The following is a 24,548-nucleotide window of genomic DNA, read 5'->3' on the forward strand; positions in this document are numbered from 1 at the left end:
ACTACTGGTTTGCTGGGTGCTACCTGTAGCCTTCTGGTTCCCTCTTTTTAAAATTTTTGTGTTCCTTCCAGCTACTGGCACTGCCTACACAAACCATTAGTCCTGGGCATCCCAGGTAGCAGCAGCTGAATTTGGACAAAATCATCAGCCCTTCCTGTGCCAGAGTTCCTTCTGTCATACTGCCCTTGCAACAGTTCTCACTGAGTTCTCAATGTGACAATGAAAAGGACTTTGTCATCTGTTTGGCTGCATGCATAAATGACATCCATCACTTTGGAAATCACTTTTCCCATGACCTAAAATTCCAATTTTGGATAGAGACTGAATTGAAATTAGATATCCCAAGAACACTCAAAAGAGATGTTGACTTTTTTCCTCTTCCAGAACATCAAAGCAGGTGAGCTACAGCAATAAGCAAGAAAAAAATCTGATCACCATTAGTCTATTAGTGGTCATTCATGTTAGCATGCTACTTTTCTTTTGACAGTTATATCTAAAAGTCCGCAAAATATCCAAACTAAAACCACTATATCTTACTTCTTTCTCCAAGGACATTACCAAAAATCTCAATTTCAATAAACTCCCTAGTAATCACAGTCCATTTATTTTGAATTTTTTTTTTAATGAACAGTCTTTTAATCCAGGCAATCAAAGAAAAGCAGCTTATGAAATCTAGTATTTGATCCATTTGGCACAGGCATGGTTCAGAAAACATCTATGCTTAACCCACAGATCCATACATACTCAGAAGTCTCTGGATGAGGTAAGCACATTGATCCAAGATTTTGTGGATTTAAAGTTTTTGAAGGGCAGCCAAAACTTTCACATCATTTTCCCACTCTTTCCAGAACTTGAGGTCTTGCTTCTTGTCCCTAAAATACTTAACATATTTACATTGTAAACAACATTATGCTGAGAAGTATGAAGTGGGAAAGGTCAAAAAAAGAAAGACATCCTTAACATTTTGTTTTGTATTTCAAGTTAACCACTGAGGGCAGTTTTTATTCTAAAAATAAGTCATGAGCTCTGTACTGAAAAACAATGTGGGTTCATTTTGTTTGTTTGTATGGTTTTTTTAATGTTGTCACATCCCTCTATCTGGCACTCTTTGAAGATGCACAAGTTCAATTGCTTGGCTCCTATGTTTCTATAAAACACTTTCTGATAATATGAGGATGGCCTTTTTCCACAGGACTGCCATCTCATGAACACCATCTCTCCCTAAGCCCATTGAAGGACACATTATAACTGAAGTGGGTAATCTAATGGACCATGTAAAGTTTCTGAAAACACTTACTCGGCTTCAGCCATAGCACAAGAGTTGCACACTGTGCTGGAGCACTCATCAGTGTTAGGTGTTTATTTAGACTGCAGAGTCTTGTTCCATGAGCCAGCTATCCCCAAGCAGCTTCCAATGGGGGATGTTGTCTCCCATGGAGTTTGTTTTTCTTCAACCTTAATTAGTACCATGTCAAAGAACATATTTCATACCCAACTTCTCTGCTTCTGGAGAAGTTTCAGTCCTCTAAACTGAAGGGTTGAAAACCAATACCTTCAGTCCAGACCTGGAAAAAATACAAAGCCTAATTTACCAATCTGCTGACAAGATGAGGGGTTCCACTTTGCATAAGTCATCGCTGGCACTCAGTCATGCTCTAGTGCACTTGCTGTGAGACACAGAGTATATATCCCCAAGAGAGTACAATAAATTTCCAATATACAGAGGCATAAACAATACTGGAATGCTATGAGATCAAACAGAATGCGCAAAAGGTAGAATTCATAAAAGGAGATACTTTTTCCTTTAAAATTAAAACAGATCTATACAAATTGTCCAGGTCATCATAGATAACTGCATGGCTATGCAAGCTCTCATTTTCCATTACTGTGAAAATTGCTCTCCAAGATATGATGTCAAAATACAGCATTTTCAGTAATTATAAGCAAGGTCAAAAAAGCATTCCTCTGTAGAATTTTTAAAAATTCAACCCATATGAAGGATCAAAATCTTTTAGTCCTGAACCACAGAAAAATCCATAAGTTTGATGACCTGGTTCCCGGACTAGGAAAAATTTTGCTATAGCCAGGAAGGGGCATGACTAGGACCCAGAGTTTATTTTATACCACTTCACATCTCTTCCTTTTTGTTGGTTTTTTTGGTGGGGAGTGGAAGGGGCAGGGAAATGCTCCCTTCAGGGTTGACACCTCTTGGCCAAGGGAGTGGCCAGGTATTGCCTATTGTCAGGAGGTTTCTGTGTGAATCGTTCATTTGTTATACCCTCTGTCATTAGTATTGTTGCTATTGCTGTTCATTTGCTTATATCACTGCAGTTTCCAGTAAACGTTCTTATCTCAACCCATGATCTTCACCTTTTGTACCTCCAGTTCTCCTCTCCATCCCACCAGGAGCAGGAGAGTGAAGAGAGTGAGTGGCACATGGTTTGGAGAGTCCCAGTGGGAGCACTAAATTGAGAGTACCATTCCTAAACCAAGACATTTGCTCAGCTGATTTTTTTCTGCTTGCAGCCCAAGTTCAGCTATATTTATGGACAAATGAAACCACCTGCAGAAAACTCAGATTTGGTCCTTGGGATAACATGTAGCTATCCTGATAGCTTTGTCTCCTATGACCAGGAAAAGTGATTCAGACTCTGTTTTGATTTGCAAAGGTGCATATTGCTTCAAGGTTGTTTCACTAGGGATTGAAAGTGAATGTCACAACTCAAAATGCATTGAATTTCAGTCCTTGCACTTAAGAGCAACATCTTTTTATCTCAAGGCTGTAACAGCTCTCTCAAGCATCAGAAGTCCAAGTGATTCTAACCTTGTAGCTGACACAACAGCATCCCCTGGATAACTAAGCTTTCTAACTAATGCACAAAGGCAAAGGACCTTCTCGTCACCTGTACTATATAATAGCTACAGTCATTGAACTAAATAAACTGAACTAGAAATGCCAATCCATCCTCTGTGAAATGAGGATGCAGTTCTTACAATAATTTGTTTAGTGGTCGAGACCTAAAAATGTTTTAAATCACATTTGGCTAGAAGCCAAAAATTTCAATTTAATGAAATGGGAAAAAAGAAATTTGACACACTACTTGCAATCAGCAAACTCCTCTCTCGGGAATGTTCTGCACAAGTTTTTAGAAAAACACCCATTGCAGGTATCACTACAGAAAAGGTGCACAAAAATATTATTTAGGCAAAGATTGTTTGAAGATGGGTATTAGTTTCTCTGAGTAGACTACTTGAACACAAACCTTACTAATGTTCATGTCCTTTTTCCAGGACTTCATTACAGCCTTTTAAGCAAGCTGTACCTCCAGAAAATTTTCAAAACTTTGACCTTCTTAGTTTAGAGAAGGTTTTCATACAGATCTGAGAGAGGACTCTTCTAGGCAGATAGGTTTGCAAGTAGTTCAAATTTGATTTAACTAGGGAACTTGATTAAAATACAGTGTTGTTTTTTCAGCATATGGGCTGAATTGTATGCACATAATCTTTTTACATGCACAAATGACAGTAAGTTATGTAAACTGTCTCACAATTTGCACATGCAATCTTAATTTGTACTCACAGAAAGTTCCCACCTGGAGTTGCAGAACTGCAAACTATAACTGAGGCCATTGGAAGTTCTAAGAACTTCATATCCCTGACATAAAGTACTGTGGGCAGGCATAAGCTGGAAATGCTGGACCTGGTGTCCAAAAAATGCTTTGACTGGGGATGATTTGGTTTATTGGCTCTGAGAAAGACATGTGCAACACCCAAGGTAAAATCTGCTGTCTCCTCATGTTGAAGTTTCATTCCCATGAACACTAAGCAGTGTTGCTGAGGTAGCCCAGAGGTCAGATGGGCACTACAAAAAAAATTTTTAAAAAACCAGCCAAGTGAGCTTACCAAAAAGCAGACTTCCTGGTCTACATTTAGAGTGAAAGCAGAATGAAAGTCAAGATTTTATGAGAGTTTTTCTCGCGCTGTCTTCTGTGCTGGTGTGAAAAGGAAATAAAATTGTATGTAGAATTAAGTAACGGTAGCAAAATTTCTTTTGAAAAATGATGCTGATGTACTTGTTTGGGAAGGCTTGTGAGGAAATGAAAGGTGAAACAATTCAGAAGAACTTGCAAAATTCTGATATCTCCTTCCATTTTTATTATAGAAATGGAGACTGATTATAAATACATTTATATAGCAATCAAAATAAAACCTGCCAAAAGCTAACAAAAGTAAAGATTACAATTTAATGTAAATAGTGACCCTGACTGAATAATGCAATCTGCTAATTATGGAGAAAGAACTTACTGACTCTTGACAGATATTCACAGCAAATACAATATATATGCATCCTGATTAATTTGGGTCCTACAAAAGCCACGAAGGAATGAGCCTAAAAGTAGGTAAATCAGTTTTATTTTCTGTGCTTTTCCTAAATCTGTGTTTGTTTACAGCAGGTACCTATGCATGTGTAGAGCATGTGAGCTGCTTCCTAACGATCATGAACTGTTGCAGCCTTCAAATACTTCCATTCCATCTAAGGGATAGAGTGGGATACGCAGCAGAAATGTTTCAGTTTGCTCAAGCACTGTTTGTACTTGTTTTTTTGAAATGCATTTGTATGAACTCAGCAAAAAAAAAAAAAAAAGGCCTAAAGCAGATGCAGCATTGCCTTGCTGCTAACCATCAGATATCTTGTTTTAAAGCTGTTCTCAGCTCATGGGAATTCTAGCCATATGCAAACTCATGGCTCAGTTAAAACCTGGTCCAATATGTAATGGTGCTTTGAACCAGGGCTGAACAAAGTTCATCCCTCATTCATTTTTACCTAAATAACACTCACCATCAGTTCAGCTGAACAAAATGCTGATGCTAATTCTTTCTATTATAGACAGGCCCTAGGGTTTTAAACTACATCCATCAATATATGTATATCTATCTACCCTAACATTTAAAGACAGATTAGGTCATTGGTTTTGAAACTTGCAGTTACAGTTATCATAAGATACCACAAATAATGTACCAGGATTTTTAATATACAGAAGCATTCTAAAAGCAAATTTAAAGAAACTTCTTTTTTTTTTTTTAGGAGGCCATTTATAAAAGAAGGCAGCTAAGTACATAAGAAGGATAATGTTTGTTCACTGAGAGAATTCTAATCCTCAAATTCCTACAGTAGCTTACAATTTTACCTACCATAAAATATTTCATATCTGTATTACAAGTAGCATGAGAAACCATTTTTTTCAAATGTTATATACTTGGTTATTTGCATAATTTCTTGAAATTAAAATAACTCTTAACAAAATGGTATTTAGGATCTTTCCAACCATAATTTAAATTTTCACCTGTTTTGCAATTAATTAGAAAGTTAGAAAACTGCATTACTCAATCCTGCTTGGACATTTCATCTCCAATTAGTCAGATATTGATGTTCTGCTAATACAAGTGTCTTACCAAAAAATACTTCTCAAATACAGCTATTGGAGGAATCAAGGCAGACTCTTCATAGGAACCTTGAAGACCCTCAGCAAATAAAAACACAGTCAAAAATTACTTTGCAGTTACTGAGAAGAGAATAATTCTGGGGAAGACAAAAAAAGGGAAGTATGGGGAGAAAGGGTACATTGCCTAATCATGTCAGCAGTGGGGCCCAAGCATTTTATTTATTAATAAAATGAGTAAAGTGACTTCAGCTGCCGCTGTCTTCACTAAGAATCACTTCACCACACAAATAATAAGCAGAACTACTGCTTCTGTATAAAATTCTCTGTAATTTTGTAGCAACGAGTTTAATAATCTATCAAGTAGCAAAGCAGGTGTATTTCTTATATTACTTACTCCCATTAGACAAAGGAAGGAAAGTTGCTTTGTTTTGTTTCATGTTGGTGTTTTTTTCCAGTTCCTTAAATTGATGCTATTCAGTGCCAATGAGTACAAAGGGAGTTTGTGGGCTCATGCCAGTAGACCTATATTCTACAGAGAGCCAAAACTAGAGAAGCTTAATGAATCACAGTCAAGTTGCTCATTAGAAAATCACAACCACAAAAGAAATCCTTACAGCATTCTCAATATTTTGAGAAAACAATAGTAGATAGATATTAGAAATTATATACTTCCGATTCCTCATAGGTCAAGACACACAGACCACTGCCACTGCTACAATGTCATGACTTAGAGCTGCACACTTCATGACAGCCAGATGCAGTTAGGACTAAGGATTGAAAGATGCTCTTGCAGGCATTAGTCTTGCAAGTTAACCAAAGTAAAGGACAGAAAAGCATTTTATCATTGTTCAGCACCTTACTCCAGAAAGGTCATTCTAAGTGCCACTGTCACAAAAATACTTCATACAGAATATGCCTCTTTCAGGACTTTGCATTTGTTTTATTGCTCTGAAACTCTGTAAGTAGATTTCTACACACATTCACTATATGGTTATTCATTGTTGTGGAAATTTCTTTTCTCATTTCCCCCATTACATCATAGTCCAGTAAATGCTTGTCCTGAAATTAACTACTCTCCTGGATGATGGTCCCAGCAACAAAACCTGATCTGAGAAATAAAATTTAATTAATGTCATGCTTCTTTTAAACTAGAAGGAAAGCTGGAATCACCCTTTTCATACCTACTTTTAAAAGCTGATTATTTCTTTCTAATTATTACATATATGATACATATAATATGTACTACATATTATTTTATTATTAAGAATCTCTGATTACTTATTTCTCTTAGAATTATGAGAAACATTAAATCTAGCTTTAAAAGTTTGATTAACAGGCTCATAGCTTGTGAGATTTTTAAGACCTCAGCTTAATACCCAGATATTCAAGAGGTATCAGAGGGGTTTTTCACACATTAGAATTTTTTATTAGACTACATGGTTAAATGACAAACAAAAAAAGAAACTAAAATAAAAGTTTTAATAGAAATTGCCTCCAAGGTTAATTAATTTCATAATTGTTGTATATGATGCTACTATTCTTTCTGTTTTCCATCAGTAACATAGGTACCAATATATTGGAGATTAAATTCCCTAAGTTTTGGCACTGAAATATAAGTCCTCAGTTCAGTTTACTAAAAAATAGAATCATTAAGGTTTGAAAAGGCCTCCAAGGTCAAGTCCAGCTTTTGATGGATCCACACCTTGTCCACTAAACCATAGCACTACGTGTCATGTCCAGTCATTTCTAGAACACCTCCAGGGATAATGATTCCTCACTGGGCAGCCCATTCCAATGCTTAACCATCCTTTCCATGAACAAATTTTTCCTGATGTCCAACCTGAACCTCCCCTGGAGCAGCTTGAGGCTCTTTCTTCTCATCCTGTCACAAGTTGCCTGTGAGAGGAGGTTGACCCCCACAGGGTACAACCTCCTGTCAGGCAGTTGTCAAGAGTGATAAGGTCTCCCCTGAACCTCCTCTTCTCCAGATGAAACACCTCCAGCTCCCTCAGCTGCTCCTCATATGACTTGTGCTCCAGACCTTCCACAAGTTTCACTGCCCATCACGCTAATATCCTTGCTGTGGTAAGGTGTCCAGAGCTGGTGCAGCTTCACCAGTGCTGAATACAGATGGAAACATGATATCTGCCAGATTATTGATCTGGTAGACTGCTATGAACTCCATCCAAGTATCTTAAATATTTTGACACATTTTAAATGTTCACCACAATTAGTTAAAACCCTACCTTTAACACAAGTTATTCAGCTTAAACAACTTGCTGTGATTTGAAGTACAATTTAGTTAATCCAAAGCAGATACCCATTTTAAAGCAAGCAGAATCACTCTCTAGGTCTATTGATAAGCAACAGGATTCAAGTGCCCAAACATCAGCATTTAGAGCCATCTGAGATGCCCAAGAGAAGGGATCACCAGATGTGATGCAAGCTATTTTCCATCTGATTCAGATATGGTTCTGCACCCTTCTGAAGTAGCACTTGGAGGCCAGACAAGATGCTCTAGAGAGCTTTAAATTATGTTATGCACCTGAGCCCTACCCTGGATCTCACTTGACTATGAGTGACTATGGGTGACTATGATAGGAGTGACTATCTCACTACCTCTCATGTAGACAATTGCAATCAGACACCCATTTTAGATGTTAATCTCAAACTGAATCCTGCCTTTAATGACTTTTTGGTAGGCTATGACCAAATTTCCAACACCGAAAGCCAAGCAGCACTGGACTCTTCTTTAATATTCACAAAGCAGTAACAAAGTGGCATACAAAGTGTTTTACTCTTTGCAGAACACTCAAGCCTGTAAAGAAGGAGTTTCTTTTCCTATTTAAATAATACACTGTAATTTCGAATGTAGCTCTGCAAAGGTTCATTATCTGACAACAAAATAAATCACAATTAAAGGTGTATTTACTTTTAATCTTGTGTAGCTTGTATTTTTGGGGGGTTTCTGAAAAAGAGAGAGAAATGCCTGAAAAGGTGTTCTTTTCAGATTCTGTATGCTGGCTCAGGAATTTTATTTGATGATGCACCATTATTACTCTTCTCCAAATACCAGGGGGCTTAATACATTTTTGAGTAGAGGCTTCAAGATTAAAAAGAATAACTTCAAAAAATAAAATTACTACCATACGTTTGAACAGGCAAGGAAACATAATTCTATGAGACCTATGAGACTGCTATGTCTAGCTGTTTCATTCCAAGTCACAAAATTTAATTGCTGGGAAAAGATATTCAGGCCAATCAAGTAACACAAGGGGGTGGTAAAACACAATTGTAGCTGTTACCCTTCTGGATTTGATAGTATCAGTGAAAAGGCAAATTCGAATTACAAGTTTTATTAGTGCTGAAAATGCTGAAAGGTGGCTCCACCTTCACCTTTTCAGTCAAAATCAGCCACCCAACGAGCTTTTAATATATGAGATTCTCAGAGAGAATTTCAGAGTATCTGCAATTGTTTATGTGAAGGACTTGAGTCTCTTTTCTCTGACAGATCTAGGCCATCCGAGCAGGTTTGAAACTTCCTTTATCACCTCTGAGACTGAAATTAAATAGGAGGCATGCAGTACCCAGTCTGTAACCTTTATAGTATTGTAGGCTAGCAGATAAACTGAATACATGAAGCTAACCATAAAGGGATATGATGCTATTTTAATAACCAGTTATAATGAATGTAGTGTCTGTTGCTCAAGTGCTTTAGCTTTTCCTGAAAAAGCTACTGTGTTACACAGATCTTTGTGCAACTGCAGAAGTCAAACCAACCTGAGGTACTAAATGGAAGAGGAAAGCTAAAGAGTAAGATAGACTGTATTTTAAAATCTATTTTATATTTGCTATATTTGATTCTTAATATTAAAAATAACTTTGGATTTAAAATGTTTCAGTCTGTTCTATTCAACCTTTACCACAAATCCGTTAGACTCACCAAGGAAGTCTGGTGTTGAAAGTCATTGGAATGGCAAAATGTTAGCTGTGCTCAAAGACAGATAAAGGACTAGAGGCTTAAAAGCTCTCAGAGGTGTGAGGAAGTACCCTCAAATGGCAAAGGAGTGGAAAAAATTAGACCTAGTTCAGGAACCATTACAAGCTCACTGCATATTAAACTGGCAAATTAAAACTCTCACAGAAAATTACTACTATAACTTATTATGCTGGTAAAAGGAAAAGCAAGGAGTTGTGCTCCTTTATTACACCACTACTTAATGTAATTGGCATTCATTCATTGCAGTGAGAGGTATTTAACTTAGACATCGAATTTTTGTAGAAGAATATATTTATACATATATAGCAGCTCCTAATTGTTAGTATGTTGCTACTAATCAAAGACATTATTTCATTCAATAAATTTTTTTTAAAAAAAGAAAAAACCCTACCAAAAAAATCCAGTAGAACAATAGATTTGGTTTCATTTTTCAAAGGAAGTGCTTCTTGGGCAGAAGCCTAAGTTAAGATTGTTTAAATTTAAAAAAAGGAAGGACATGGATATTCTCTTGTTCCCCGATTATGGTTTTGTTTTCTTCAATGCTAGAAAGCATTTACAATAGTTAAAAATGAAAAGGCCTTACAAACCAGGCTTCCATAGAAAGTCATAGGCAGGCATGATTTTCTGCAATGCATGGTTAGACATTTTTGGGAAACACTAATAAAATGTATTCCAAAAACATGAAAAGAACATTAAATAAAAATAGAACAGAAGGCAGAGACCAGGTATAGTTTCTTTCCTCCAAAGTGGAAACAACTATTCAATGCCTGGACAAATTAGCATTATATAAGTCCTCCTGTAACAGGGCTATGTGAAACACTGTCTGCCACTGACCAACAGAAAGAATATGACAAAGCATTCATCAAAGTACAAAGTACTTTTCCTACTTTCTCATTTCTTTCTTTTGTTAGATTTTAGTCCCACTTGTTCTCTGACTCCCGCCATTACTGAAGTACCTTAACGGAGAAACTTCTCTTCTCCTTCACAAAAGAGAACTAGTGGGTAAAAACTGAAAGTCTTTACCAGGACCAGACTCACTGGAGAACCTCAGCAACAGCTGATAAAAACAGAATAGAGAAATTGTTTGTCCACTATACTATTTCCTTTTCCAGTGTGCTCCAATTCATGGACAATGAATTAAGTTCAAGAATTCTCTCTATCTGACGAGAAAGGAGAAACTAAAGCAAACAATGAATTTCAGACAATAACTTCTACCAGAAACAATCATATTATGGGAATCAACACATCATTATATAGAGAGTTCCATCATCCATTTCCCTCTACCTCCAAAACTACTGGTAGTCCAATACCTGAAAACATTACAGTAGGTCTGATTCACTCTTTGACAAAGACCAATCAAAAAACGTTAATTAACCAAAAAATAACAAGCCCAAAAGTGGAAGAACAGAGAAAGATGTACTTTTAAATCTTTCCAATGTCTCATCACTATGATGATTATCACTTTGGGTCTGACCTCCACAGCCCATGGCTGAGCCAGGAATATATTGTGCATACAGCAAAACTATGTATGTTTATTTCATGGCTTCTGTTGATAATGCAGACTGATATACACTAATTTTCTACCTCTCACATATCTATTCATATACAATCAGTACATAATGTTTTAAGAGTGGTTATTCTTACAGGGATGCAAATGTATATTACATGCAAGGGCACATACCAGCTGTAAATAAAAATAATAAAGATATCTGCAGAGGGACAATAACTTAAAGTCATAATGGCATGGCCAGTAAATGGAAAAATGTTCTTTTCAGGTGTTAGATTAAAGTTATACAGATCTTCTGGTAGAGACCAGAATACACACAGAAATTGGAAGACCCAGACAGCTACAAATTGTCTCTCCAGGAAGGAGGACATGAATTACCAACAATTGCTTAGGACACTAAAAGAAAGACACAGAGACTGAAATATGCAGCTCAGAGCAGCTGTAGACACAGCATGAAATCATAGTTTCTTAGTTTTTCCAGTAAACAGTAAAGTTCAGGTAGGATTTGGTATACACAGACTATTTTGTCTCTTTGTTTAATGGGTGGGAAGTTTGGGAGAGTAGAAAATATTATGCTTTAAAAGTCGGGCTTTGAATCACCTGAATCATTCACTAGTGAGAAATATTTTATTATTTCAGCTGACAGAACTAGGTCTGTCATGTTACTATGATGAGAAACCAGAAAAGATTGCAACTGAACTGAAGCAGTGCTGAACCAAAAAGTTTCAGAGAAACGAGGGGAGAAATAAAGCTATCTGCTTGACTACCTACTCACATCTATACTTAGCTGTTTACTCAAACAGGAGTGCAAAGGTGCATAAGGTACAGGTAAATTGTGATCTTAGAGTACCCAAGAGAGAAGGGAATACACATTATACACTTCAGCTACAAAGGAGACAAGGATTCTACATAATACCAGAATTTCTCAGCACATTTTTCAATCATATGTATCTTGCATTCATTTTGGATCTGCATTTAACATCTACTGATTCAGAAAAACAAAATTTTCTCCAAGGAACACTTTAATATTGTTCCCACAAAGTAACTGTGGAGTGAGATATGAGCTCTGATACGCAACCAATGAAGGGAAACTATTGGAGACTTAGTTTTACAGCTGGATATTTCTACCAATTTCCATGGCAGAGTCATGGATAAGTTTTCCTTCTGTTAATCATTTCCATATTTTGCTAAAGTGGAACTAAGTAGCAGTTTATCTAAGTTTATCTAAGTAGCAGATAAACAAAAATATTGGAATTCATGGAAAGGTTATCAGGATTTACCATGAGGTGATCCTTTGGCATACACATTTATGATCTATTAACTAGATCTAATTAACCACAATGACAAAAACATGCTTATATAGTACTGCACTAGAACGTATTATTTAGATTAGATTTAATAAATTAGATTTAATAAATACATGTATGTAAGGGAATATTGTCACGAACGAATGTGCTTGAGATTGTTCAAAAATCACCAACATGGATATGAGAAAAAGTCGAGGGGGGGAAGGGGGGGATGCACCACCACAGCTGTAAGCCACAAAGGTTGAACTCACTCCTTCATTGTTACTGAGTCTGCTGCAAATTTTGCCAGATTTTTATTAGACAACCACTTAATTTGAAGAATTAGCCTGACAAACTGAACATTATCATTACCAAAAGAATGTGTGAGAATAACACACTAATTCAAAAATGTGCAAATGTATGCAATACATATGGATAGATATGTTACTTGTGTTTGTGCTCAACTTAAGTTTATACAAAGCATTCTCTTGGGTGAAGAAAGTATAGGAACTCTTTTTTTCTTTCATTTAGACAAACCAAAAACTAGCTATTCAGCCACTCATGTATCTATTTTCATTTTCTGTTTTAATAAAATAGCATATGCAGTAGCCTTGTCTATGTTATTGATGACACCATGGTGGCTATTGGACTGATATAGTGGTCTCGAGGAGTTTTCAAATATAAATTAATTCTAATGAGATAATCCCTAGTGCATGGAGATGGAGAAATGCTATCTAAATAATGCCACTTCTGTTGCAGAATTGGTTTCAAATTAATTGTTTCTTTCTAAAGCTATAATTATCAGGAGGAATGCAGTTAGTCAGAAAAAATGAAGTTAAAAAGTGCATAGTGTCTAATAGCTCATTAAATAGAAAATACATTGTAAATCTGGGAATCAGAATGACTTGCAGCTAACTGTGAGATGATGGGTCATGCACATGAAAAGATACTTTTTTGGCAGGAAAGCAATTTGGTAGTGCTGACTGCAGTCTGCATTTACTTGACATTCGGAAAGATCATATGACACCAATGCAGATGAGGTGAACAGTGAAGAGAAAAGGAAGGGCAAGGAGAGCTAGAGGAGAAAAAGTTAGGTTATGAGCAGCTGAGGCATGATGAGGAAGGGGAGAATATGAGTGTCATCACTGGGTGTTCAATTTTTAAAGTGGAAATGGGAACAAGGTGTCATATTAAAGAAACTTGGAGTATTCAGGCAGTTATAGAATGAGCTGGGTCAACGTTTTCTCACAGAGAGGTTTTATAAAGAGTTCATTTGGTGAATAATTAGTAAATTTCAAATTTCTCTTCCAATGAAAAAACATAGTAGCTGCTATGTACTCACTGTCTGTTTTAAAAGTTTACTTCATTTTTTAAAACTATGGTGTGTATTTACTCAGTGTCAAATATATCTTTATAATAATGCAACAAAACAAAGCAACTCCAAAGAATATTTGAAACACTTAAGAATAACTAAGCTGTCAAAAAAAAAAAACCCAAACCTAAAATATTATACCACAGCCTCAAAGCAAAAGAAGCTCAGAACAGGTAATTTTGGCTTAAACTTTCTCCTAGTACATTTTCCATAAGCAGTGACTCCAACAACTTCACAAGAGGACAGATATGATCAGAATGGGAGAAGGCAGCTCTAAATTTGCACGTACACAAACAGGTGCATGCCACACCAGCCTGCACAAACAAGAAGGCTAAAAGCTCCTAAAAGCTCACAGAGTCATCAGAAGACCCAAAGAAAAGTACACAGGACTGCAAGCTGTGGCTCAGAATCACAGGTGATCGCAAGCATGACACATGGGGAAGAAAGGTAGCCAGAGTAACATCCTTTTGTGTTATTGGGTTTCGGCCACAAGCTGATCTACGTGATAAAACAAAATCTGGAACACAATCATCAAAAACACTTTTATCAATGTACTGGTTTTAGCCGGGATAGAGCTACCTTCCTTAATAGTAGCTCATAAGGTACTGTACTTCAGATTTGTGACCCTGAAGTGACAGTGGCCATGGATAAGGCCATAGCACAGCAGATACACCCCTGAAGGGACTGTTGTCCAAAGATAAGGCCAAACAAGAGCAGTGGAGCACACTTCAGAGGCCCATACTGTGGATTACTCCACACTGCAGCAGATACACCCTGGAAGAGGCTGTGGTCTATGGATAAGCCCATGCTGCAGCAGTGGCAAGCAGAGAAGTTCGCTGCCATGTAAAACCCTCTGGCCTGGTCCAAAGGGACCAGGTGTGGAGATTGCAATAGACATACATTTAAATTGCTGTAACCCATTATTTGGGTTGTATGCTATAGTAAGTACTACAGCAAGAACCACCCAAACCAGTTGAGGACAAGCCTTACAAGCGGTGCAAGTGACACAGTGACCCAGCCTGAGCTGGCTTTGGTGCCCAGCAGCTCCACACAAAAACCACCACTCCTCTCCTGAGCAGCCACTATAACAAAGCAAATCCATGTCAGGGACTAAATTAACTCAATGGACATTTTATCAACATTATACAACTGTTGGCCACAGACTAAAGGCACAACACCTGCATATATCAGAGAGTGAGAAGGATAAGGGGGTGGTTAATGAGGGTGTATTGGACGAGGTGGGACCTAAGCATGATGCAAGTTATAAGAATTAGGGGTAGAGATTGTACTGGGTTTGTCTGGGATAGAGTTAAATTTCTTCATAGTAACTTTTAAGTTGCTGTGGTTTAGATTTGTGACAAAAACAGTGTTGATAACAGAGATGTGTTTAGTTACTGTTGAACAGTGCTTAAATGGCATCAAGGCCTTTTTTGTGTTTCTCACATTGTTCCACTACTGAAAAGATTGGAGGTGCAGGACTGTTGACCCCAACCAGCCAAAGAGATATTTCATACTCTATGGGGTCAGGCTCAGCATATAAAGCTACAGGGAAGAAGCAGGAATTGGCATATATTTGACAAGTCACCACTAACCAGGATGGAGTTCTGCTTTTCTGGAGATAGCTGCACCCCTGCCTGCCATTGTGAAGTGGTGAATGAATTCCTTGTTTTGCTTTGCTTGTGCATGCAGCTTTTGCTTTACCTGTGAAACTGTCTTTACCTTAACCCACAAGTTTTCCCACTGTTACTGTTCCAGTTCTCTTCCCTGTCTTACAGAAGGGGGAGTGAGCAAGTGGCTGACTGGGGCTGAGTTGCCTACTTGGGTTAAACTACAACAATCATAATTACAATGTTTATAAACAGATAATAAAATCTCATTGCCATAAAGGAAAAAATGAATCTTTCAGAATCTTTTCTGAAAAGGAAAAAATGGTGAAAAAAACTCCAGAATTTCCTAAATCAGAGCTCAACCAGGGTTCATGGCCACTTCTGTATTTGAACATCCATTGCACAAATACTATTGTAATGCCTTCATTATGATGGGTTGGACACTTTGGCAGTAATGCATTTTAAATATTACCTTAATTCCAATGCAAGGTTTATCCCTCATGAATCTAGACTGAACAGAAAAAAGCAGGATCATAATAATGAGAAATGTCAGTGTACTGGCTGATAATACTGTATCTGAATTTATGGCATGTTATGTTAGCATATAAATACAATATTTCTTCTGTCTTGATTCCAGTAGGCCCATAAAACTGAACTTATCTCTGTATTTGCTGCTGTTACCAGATTTCAAGATAAAACTTCCCATCTTGTTTACTAATAGCTTGTTTGTTACAATACACAGATTGACTTTTTTTTCACACTACATAAGCACAGGTAACACAGTCTGAAGAGTGAGTATACCCCAGAGATGGTATTCTTCTCTAGTGATGGTGCTGAAACAGATCCTTTTTTCTGCAATTAGGCTCTAAATATGATCTAATTTCTTGTACAAACACCCCAGCCTGATATATTTAGTCAGAAAGTAATATTTTACTTTGGTGTCACACCAACATAATATTTGAAAATTTACATTATTGTAATGGTAGCCTCTAACACTACAATACAGAGCATCCATATACCTGTAGAATCTTGCTGAAATTTACTTGCTCAAATTTACTTCACTTATTCTGAATATAATGGAAGTTTCATAAAAGGTGTAGGAGTGATAAACCATTGAAATAAAGCTCAAGTCTTACATTTATACCCAGAACGCAGACACAAACATAGTTGTCAAAACACCACCCCTCCTACATGCCTCCAGCACAGATCACTCTAAGCAGTTAGCAATATTTATTCAGGCTCACCTCAGAAAATACTTAAATCACATAATTAATTTGATTGGTCCCATTGAAGCCACACCAGCTGCAATGCCTCACATGATCAGACTTCAAGTTTGACCTCTCTGCAACACAGCAGGTACACATCCTAATTTTTCCCAGTGATGACTTTTGCGACTTGGACGCTTCCACAGTTCAAACCAAGCTAAGACTACTAATTCATCTTAGATAAACCTTCAAATGGTTTATCTTCATGTGGTACCCACATTCATCCCTTACTGGAAAAGATCCAAATTTCAAACAGTTTACAACATACAAATAGCACAGAAAGACAGAACCATCTTTCCTCTGAACCATCAAGCTGTTCTGTGTGACTTTGCAATGTCATTAAATGCAATAACACAATAGCCAGCAACAAATCGTGGTTGAGCCTAGAACCTGAAAGGCCAAACAGACAAACGGGAACAAACACTGAAAGTCTCAACTGAAAGGGGATCTAGAGTACATAGTTTTAATGCAGTGCTCACAGCTCTCCCAAATGCACAGTCACGAGGCAGAAGGCAGCACCTAGCCTGAGACTGCATGACTGCACATCAAAGAACATTTCAGCACAGGTTCTCTCACACACACAGTTCCACGTGGTGAGGGAGAAGGCAGGGACAACCTGTAACCAGGAAGACTGTTCTGTATAAAGACGCTCATATGACCATGAAAATCCACTTGGTGACCCAAGGGCTGAACCATACCCTCTACCCCATCCATGACACAACCTGTCAGACAGAGATGACGGGGAACACTCACCACATAACTAACTGGTTTGTGGCAAGATGGATCAGGGGCCACAGCACTGCCTTATCAATATGTGATGCAGAAACTGCAGTGAGGGAGTAGAAGAAATCCAATATAAGAGAATCACTGCAAATGTGAGAGACTTGTCAGGTCTGTGCTTCTGTCTCTAAAAGAGCTGGTGTGAGACTGCATGTTACTGACAGATTTATTTTAGAAATGTTTTATATCCTGCTTTTAAAAGTGAAAAATAAAGCAAAAGCAGTACACTAAGCAATTGCAGTTTGGTTCTAGTAAGTAAAATAAATATGCAGTACTGCAATACTGCCTCCTTGCATTTCAAGAAAGAAATTGCTTTGTTGGATCAGGATAGTGGTCCATCTGGTCCAGTATCTCATCTTCTAATACTGGACCTTAATGTAGCAACAGAGGAGGCAAGAAACAGTCCACAGAGAGAGGTCAGCATATAATCAAGACTAAAAATGTAGCTATTTTAAAAGTGTTTGACATTTACTGACTCACTTATTAATATTTTGCTATTGATACAACCAGCGAGGTTTGTTGAACTGTGATTGTTCATTATTTACTTGTGAAGTTTGCCAATCTAAAGCACCTTTTGCAGCATTATCTTCAATTTGTGATATAGGCATAGAAGATTATCAAACACCCAGGAGCCAAAAAAAGCTATGTGCGCTTTCACCTGAGTGCTACCCTGTACTGTGGCTTTCCCCTTGGCACTGTTAAAGGGATGCTCACAGTTGAGGCAGCTGTATACAACACTGTCCTGGTGCCAAGAGACTTGTGTTCAAGTTTCATATTACAAGATCAGCAAGATGTGAAGCGAGGAAACTAGAAAACCCAAGCTACTAACATTGAATGGATTAGGAGGTTTGATAAGATTCACAGACGAGGGGGAAAAAACAATTTTCAACTTTTTACACATGCAATTATATAAGTAATTCTTCCATGCCTCAAAACATACAGGAGCTTCTCCTATAAGTTTTTACTTAAGGACTAAGAACCAAATCAAACAAAGCATTTTCCAGTGCGACTTCAAGCAATAGCTACAGCTGCAGTGCATTCTACAAATCACTGTACCAACATATCCAAACAGAAGAAAAGGCTAAGATGCTTTTTTTCAGTGACTTCATCCTATTTTATATAACCAGTATCATGCCATAGCTAGCAGTTATGCTAACTACCATAATTAGTAAAGCACAAGATCTTTACATTCTCTTTTCTATCTCCAAAGTGTTTTTCAAAACACATGATATGAAAGAAGCTGTACGAAAACGCCTTAAATTTTCTACCTTAAAAGTGCGATTGTTCTTCACTAGTAGTATGAAAAAGTACATTAGGTGGACATTATTATTCTGTCATCTCTTTTGATAAATAACTGACTACATATGGCAAACAAGAGTGGGTGGCTTGGGTATATAAAGAAGCATCAACTCCACTATCTTCCCAAGTTCTACCAAGAGCAAAAGGAGATCACTCTGTAACTGTCACAAGGAAAAATGAACAACATTACTGTTGATGTTGCCACATCCATTCCTATGCCTGGGGAGTGTTATATATCTGAACTTCGTCATGAGGAGAAGTGTTTCAAAGTAAATATTAACAGCTTACAAAACAAATCACTGGGCCAAACTTCCTGTTGAAATAGCCCTAAGAGTGAGCTTGTGTTTTTAAAAAGTATTTCAAATGTGAAGGTGTGTGCTTACAATGGACTGAGTGAAGCTGAGTATACCATGTAAATGTTTTCTCATGCTAAGGAAAGAAAACAAATGCGCAAGCAAAATCCTTTTAAAGTACACTCTTAAATTCAGTGATCTAAGGATAATGGAGCAAATACTCCAGCTGGTTTAAAATGTCAGAGCTTCAACTACTCCAAGGGAGCAATGAAAGTCTACATCAGTTGGGGATACTCCTCATAACACATAAAAATTATTGTGAACAGGGACAGGTCAATATTCAATTCTACTGGCATAGGGCCCTTCTGTTATATTCATCCTAACACAACATTTGCCTCAATGCCTTTAATATTCAACATTTCAAAAGATAAATGAAAAATGAATTTTCCAGTAAAAAGCTATTGCTACCTGAATTACTAGGACATGCAATAGAAAAATGATGAGAGAAAGATGTTTAAATGAGATGTTTAAATATAGACTGTAAATATGGGACTGAACATTAATTAATTAGATTTGTAGGGTCTTCCCTTGCTTTAGCCTCAGTATTACCATGCAGTCTTTGTTTACTGCCATTTATCTTCTTTGTTTGATGACATTTGACTAATAAATACATTGATGAATTGCATCTGTAAATGCCATCCATACATCACAAAAATAGGATGTACTCAGTGCTTCTGGCACACTGATGCTAAAGGATTTTGTTTTATTTGAACTTTCAGTACTTAACACAGGAAATATTACTGCTCTACTGGATAAATGTCCTGATTTTTATTTTAATTTTCAGTGAACAAACAGCTGCAGAATAATGTGACTTAATGAAGCATTTCTAATAAAATCCTGCAGAAGATAAAACAGGGGCATAGAACTGTTTGCTCACTGATAGTTGTATCATTCAGAATAATTTTTCAAGATGGTGATCACATTTCTGTGTAGATGACTATTAGGTAATGTGATTTTCTGTCTTCCAAGTCAGTGATTTCCTTTAGTGAGATAACTAGTTAGCACTGTTGCATTACTTATTTATAGCAAGCAAAACATACAACATAATAAATGCAACATCTTTCTAGTACATAATTTAGGCTTTACACTGGTTGGTAAGTAGCAACACAGACAGCAACAAATTTAAGTGTGAAGACGCTCAGATCTGAAAAACTTCATAGTTATATTTTGCTTACCAAAAACATAGTGCCTGTATTTGTAAAGATGTCCTTTATCAAGTCTGTCATCACCTGTGACGAAATTATGCAACTTCTTGGCTGCTACATTTTTCTCTACCACCACAACACAGTGTAAAGTATTATTTGCTTTATGTAAATCTAGATAGGGCTCAATGAATCATCACTTTGCAACCTGCCAGTAAAACAATCTCTAATATCCATCTGTACACACATCTATTTACTTTCATTCAGAACAAGTTTTTCATGTGCTCCCCACCAGAATAATAAAGTGCACTGCAAGCATCTACACATAAAGCTGAGATCCCTCAGATCATAAGTGCCAGGTAAAAAGGTTATCCCATGTGTCCAGTATGATAAAAGATATTGCCAGATTAGTCCTCATTCTCTGATTCAAACAGCAAGACAAAATCAAGACTTTATCTCAAAGTCAGCCACCACCATCAGTGTATATAAAATTAATATTTTTGAAAGACCTTTTATGTACAAAAAAAATATGCAGAAACAGTGAATGGTAAACCTGATTTGCTGTGTCAACTAACCAAGCAAAGCTTTCCACTGAAATTACGGCACTTAGTTTACATTTCTAAACATAACAGTACTGGAAATTGGGACTATGGGAAACAAAACCCACATGGTTTTCAATACAGCCTCAGCAGTATCAGCTCTCTGAAATAAAATAATAATGAAATTTATATGAATTGCTTTACTACTGTTAATTATACACTCACAAAACAATTTAGGCATCAGTATGAGATGACAGCACAATTACTGTGAAAAAGTATAATGAAACCTGTAACCTTTGTCACCTCTGAGAAAAATACCTTAGTATGCTCTTTCCCAACTTCAGCTAAGCTATGCTCCTAGTACCACTGAGCTATGTTTCGAGCGTGTATCCAATACGAAGAAAGGAACGTTGATTTCTCAATTTGACTTAAATTAGCCCATAAAGTAGCTTTAAAGTGTTAAACATACAGTAGGCTAAATGCTAAAGTCTGAAACTAGTTGGTAAGACAAAGAAACCAGATAACAATTATCATTTAGTCAATAGTAATTTAAATGTATCCACTGTGGTGCGAAGACCCTACGACCCTGAATCCTTTATGGGGCTTTCAGAGATAGGAGTTCAGTGTGTTTATTATTCAAATTGACAGTTCTGCAGGAGTCAAAGCACGGTTCTTTAAATACTAAGTCAGTGTCTACTGGGGGAGGGTGGTAGAATTGATGTACTTTAAAATAAAATACTGATAAACTCCAAGCAAATGCTGGAAAGAGAGAACTGTAACTACATATATAATTTAAAATGCTTTAAGCAATGATTTTAACTCCCGGTAGGAATGAAACATACAGAAGAGCCATGCATGGCAACTCCTCACAGGGCAGCCCAAGCTCTTGCTCTTTATTCTTTGCATTGATAACCTGGTGCCCGATCCTAGAGCTCCACAGGAATAGAGAAGGTTATTTTAAAACTTTCTCTGGCTAAACATGAATGGGATGGAATAAGGGAAAAGTCCTCTCACTGTGGCATACAGAACCTGCAACATATTTAGTGGGTAAATAAACTCACTGAGATGCTATGAAAGCAACGTGGATAGACAAGATACGTTTCGTACTATATACCCACAACTTGGCGAGCGCTACACATAGAAAGAAACGGAGCCATGAATCTTTCCTTCATTGCTTTTTTTTCTTTTTAGAGGATGCATGAAGGGGCTCCCCGCTCTTTCATCCGCTCTCTGAAGGCGGCCGATAAAGCCCCCGGGCAGAGTAACCCCCAAGTGCCCGAAGGTCCTGCGAGTTAGCGGCCAACCTTCCCATAAAAGTTGAAAACCGGGTGGGTTCCCCTGCTCCCCCCGCCTCCCTCTCGGCTCTGTTGAACTGTTCTTTTAAATAAAATCAAAGAAAATTAAAAGGGGAAACAAAAGCCTTGAGGATTGCTAGGCGAAAGGCTGTAGCCGGCTGCTCCAGGTGCCCAGCAGGAGGACGGCAAAGCAGCTCCTCTTCACAGCCGGTTTCGTCCAACTTTAGAGCGGCGGGAGGGATGCAGCCCGCAGCAGCCGCCCGCACACCTCACGCCCGGCCCCGCCGCGGCCGCTTGCGCCCGCCGGGTCTCCGCCAGCCGAGAAGGGTATCTCCCGGCGGCCCCACCAGCGCTCAGACAGACAGACACCCAGACAGACACACGACCCTGGAGCGCTCCGCTCACCTACCTGCAGTCCCGATTCTTGCTAGAAATGCCTAGCGATCGGCCGCCTCCCGTCCGGGGGGAGCTCCAGCCTTACCGCCCGGGCATCGCCGGCACACGCCCCGCGCCCCGCCAGCGCTCGGGGGCATGGAGCGGCACCGTGCCGCGCTCCGCTCGGCCCGCCTCGGCTCGCCCGGGCTGGGGCAGCAGCCGTCCGCGGGGCCCGGCGCTGTTCCCCTGCCTCTCTGGGAATACACCAGGAATCCGGCTAAGAGATGCAAGAGGAAGGATGAAGTAACTGGGAATGGAGGGAACACTTGAAATGTTTCTCGTGCACGATTTCAGAGTATTTAAAAAAAAATTTTAAAAATTAAAAGAGGACGAAGTATGGTTAAGCTATTGTAAAAGCGCAGATGAGGAAGTCCTGCAGCCCGGTGCGGCTCCGGTCCCTACGCCAGCTGCGCGTGGTCCCAATTCAGCGCCGCCGGCAGAGGAAGGAGGAGAAGCCAGCGCGTCCTGCAGCAGTCCCTCCGTTAGAGCATCTCTGATTGGTGTGCCGTCCACACACAGCACGACTTCCCTCTCCTGCTGCCTCTTTCTCCCTCTTGGGAAAAGTAATTGGAGAGCGAGAGCTTCACCTTCAGCAGCCGCAGCCTCCCGCGCCCAGCCTGCGCACACCGCAGCGCACCGCGGAAGGGCGCGGAGACGCCCCGGGCGCCCAGACACACAGAGGCAGTTCCAAGCGCGCCCTCCGCGGCGGGGGGGAGGGAGGAGGTGGAGGGAGGTGGGAAGAAGGAGAGCCGCCCTTCTCCTCCCCCGTATTTATCCGGCCACTCGCGGCTCTCCTCTCCAGCCCTTGTGAGGGAGCAGGTCCAGGTGGCCGCCGCTGTCTGGCCGAGGAACGGGGCTCAACCGCGAGTGAGGTGCGGTTCGCCGGCAGCGCCCGCCGCCCCCGCGGCCCGCGCACCCTGGGGCTGGGCCACCTCCCGCCCCCCGCCCGCTCCGCAGCGCAAATCTCCCTTCTCTCCTCTCCCCTCCGAGCGCCAGGGCGGGGGTGCCAAGTTTACGCACAGGCGCACGTGGTCGGGGAGAACCCCGCGGATCCCCGGCGGCCCCGCCGCCGCTCCCCCGGGACTCCTGTGCCCCTGCGGCGGGAGGCTGGGGCGCCGGGCGGGGATGGAGCCGCCGAGCTCCGCAGGGCCGGGCGGGGCGGCTGCCCCGGGGAAGGGGGGACGCGGCGGCAGGGGGCAGGGGCAGGAAAGACGCGGCCGCGCCGGCGGCAGCCAAAAACTGGACTGTGTCTCCCTCCAGAGGGAGAAGGGAGTCACGCACGGCAGCTCCGGCAGCGGGAGAGCTGCGGACTCGGCCGGGCTCCTCTTTCCTGGGCGAGGGGGTGGCGAGCTCGATCCGTGTACCTGCGCTCGAGAGGTAGTGAGGAAAGGTAGCCCTGGTCAGGTCCTGAAGGCCTCTTGTTTCTCTTAAGACAGCTTTAAAGACGGGTGGCGGGCAGCAGTCGTCTGCCACGACTGTTGATTAATAGAGGAAATGTTGCTGAGTGAGGATAAGTAAAAGCAGAACTTTGTAATTTATTTTGCTGTCTTTTGTGCTGTTCGAAAGGTGTTCCAGAAAAGTGGAGGGGAGAGAGCCAAAGAAGGTGACAAAGAACCCTTGTTTGTTACAGTAATATCAAACAGAGCCAAAATCTCAGTTTTGTCCTATAACTCTGGTCCACTCCTGGATTAATCGGGGATGAATGCATGCAGCATTGAGAGATACTGATAAATCTGGTCATCTGTTGGAGTTTTTTAATTCTCCAAGCTAGATTAATGGCCAGTTTTCAGAAAATAACCTTTTGTTGAGTCCTTAACTATTACAACATCGTTCATAATCAACTCTCTCAGAAACTGAAGAGGAAAGTGAAACAGTTCTCTCCTTGTTATTTTTTATGTTAGAATTTTTCCATGTAAGTAACCATCTGTGGAATGTTTGAATTTTGTTTTCAAAGCAGATATAAACCTAAAGGTCCAAAAAAAAAACCCCCCAAACCCTCCCCCCCCAAAAAAACCACCAAAGGCTTAATGTTGATTACCCTGCACACAGTGATGTAGCTGTAGGATGAAATACAAAGAGGCTGGTATCGAAAAGGCAAGTTAAAAGTACCCTCCTGTCACAAGCACTGTTGCAGAAAGCACTGCAGTACACATACATGCCTGGATGCTGACTGCAGCCAAACTAAAATACTGCTGGTTGCAAAGACATATATGGTCTGATCTCA

The 24,548-nt window shown here is 39.5% G+C and overlaps 1 protein-coding gene across 5 annotated transcripts in view; it reads right to left on the reverse strand.

Moving 5' to 3' along the window:
* Positions 1-23,351, reverse strand: part of TAFA2 (TAFA chemokine like family member 2) — a 180,482-nt gene extending 157,131 nt beyond the window's left edge. The window contains exon 1 of one of the 5 annotated variants that reach the window (XR_014847172.1): positions 22,299-23,351. The gene's annotated coding sequence lies outside the window, so the exon portion shown is untranslated. The remainder of the gene's footprint in view (positions 1-22,298) is intronic. The other 4 variants (XR_014847170.1, XR_014847173.1, XR_014847174.1 and 1 more) reach the window with 4 other exon arrangements.
* Between the last annotated feature and the right edge of the window lie 1,197 nt (positions 23,352-24,548).

The sequence above is a fragment of the Lichenostomus cassidix genome, chromosome 1Aa (assembly GCF_008360975.1).
Source record: "Lichenostomus cassidix isolate B80296 chromosome 1Aa, HeHo_3.0, whole genome shotgun sequence".
In the NCBI taxonomy this organism is placed as follows: domain Eukaryota; kingdom Metazoa; phylum Chordata; class Aves; order Passeriformes; family Meliphagidae; genus Lichenostomus; species Lichenostomus cassidix.